Source organism: Merops nubicus, unplaced genomic scaffold (assembly GCF_000691845.1).
Source record: "Merops nubicus isolate BGI_N331 unplaced genomic scaffold, ASM69184v1 scaffold33094, whole genome shotgun sequence".
In the NCBI taxonomy this organism is placed as follows: domain Eukaryota; kingdom Metazoa; phylum Chordata; class Aves; order Coraciiformes; family Meropidae; genus Merops; species Merops nubicus.
Window position 1 is genome coordinate 370 of NW_008604086.1, and position 1,336 is coordinate 1,705.

A 1,336-nucleotide genomic window follows, 5' to 3' on the forward strand; every position below is an offset into this window, starting at 1 on the left:
CCCAGCTGGCTCTCCTGAGGGTGGATCATTTGGGCTTATCTGATGGGCTTGGAGACAGAAGGCAAACTGAGCATCCGAAGTCAGAAGCATCGCCCATACCTCCACAGAGGGTTCACCTCATCTCATCTCATCTCATCTCATCTCATCTCATCTCATCTCATCTCATCTCATCTCATCTCATCCCATCTCATCCCATCTCATCGTCTCATCTCATCTTATCTCATCTCATCAGCTCAACCCATCTTCCTTTTCTTCTGGGATAAAGGGATGGATGTTCCTGTCCTCCTGGAGACCAGACTGTCCCACCAGCAGAACCTGTGGACACTGGGGGTGTCACTCTGAGACTCCAGCAGGCTGCCAGTCCTGCCCTGACCCCATGCATGTGCCTGAGCTGGGTCCTGCCCTTGGTTCTGCTCATTCCTGATCTGTCCTGTGGATAGATGATTCATCTTGTTACTTGCCACCTGGCAGCCAGGACCTGACCTTTGGTGTCTCTCTGGAAAGGCAGGTGGCTCACGGCTCCTGCCACCCAAATAAACATTGTAAAAGGCAGTGACTGGGGAAGTGCCTGTTACTTTGCTCCTGAGCAGTCACCATTTTATTGGTTTTGCCAGGCAAGGGCTGGTGACAATGGGGACTTGGGGAAGAGTCAACATGACTCAGTGCTATGCCAGATGCCCCTGGAGACCTCACAACATCTGCCAGACTTCGAAGAGCCAGCAGGGCGTGAGGACAGGCCTTCCTCTGAGAGCTGGGGAGTCTCACCTCACCCAGACACTGGCTGCCAGTGGGACTCCCCAAAAATGTAAGAGGGGCCGCAGGAGCTGCCCTGTACATGTCCCAGCAGCATTCCCAAACTGCCCTGCATGCTGGAAAGGGAGGCTGAGATGTCTGCCTGGCATGGACACGGCGTGGGGCCAGACTGGAGAGGAACCTCGTGCAGGGGAGCAGGGGGCTGCCTCCACCCCTCACCTCACAGGGCTTCTCAGTCCTGGGCAGAGCCCCAGTCCTGCCTGCTGGGCCAGCTTCCTCACTGCCACTGCCCCTCTGGCTGGCACAGAGTAGAGTAGAATAGAATGGAATAGAATAGAATAGAATAGAATAGAATAGAATAGAATAGAATAGAATAGAACAGAACTTCAGTTGGAAGTGACCTACAATGATCATCTCGTTCAACTGCTTGACCAATTCAAGGCTGATCAAAAGTTAAAGCATGTTGTTAATGTCATTGTCCAAATGCCTCCTAAACCCTGCCAGCCCTGGGGTGCCAGCCCTGGGGTGTCAGCCACCTCTCTAGGAAGCCTCTTCCAATGTCTCATCACCCTCTCAGTGGCTG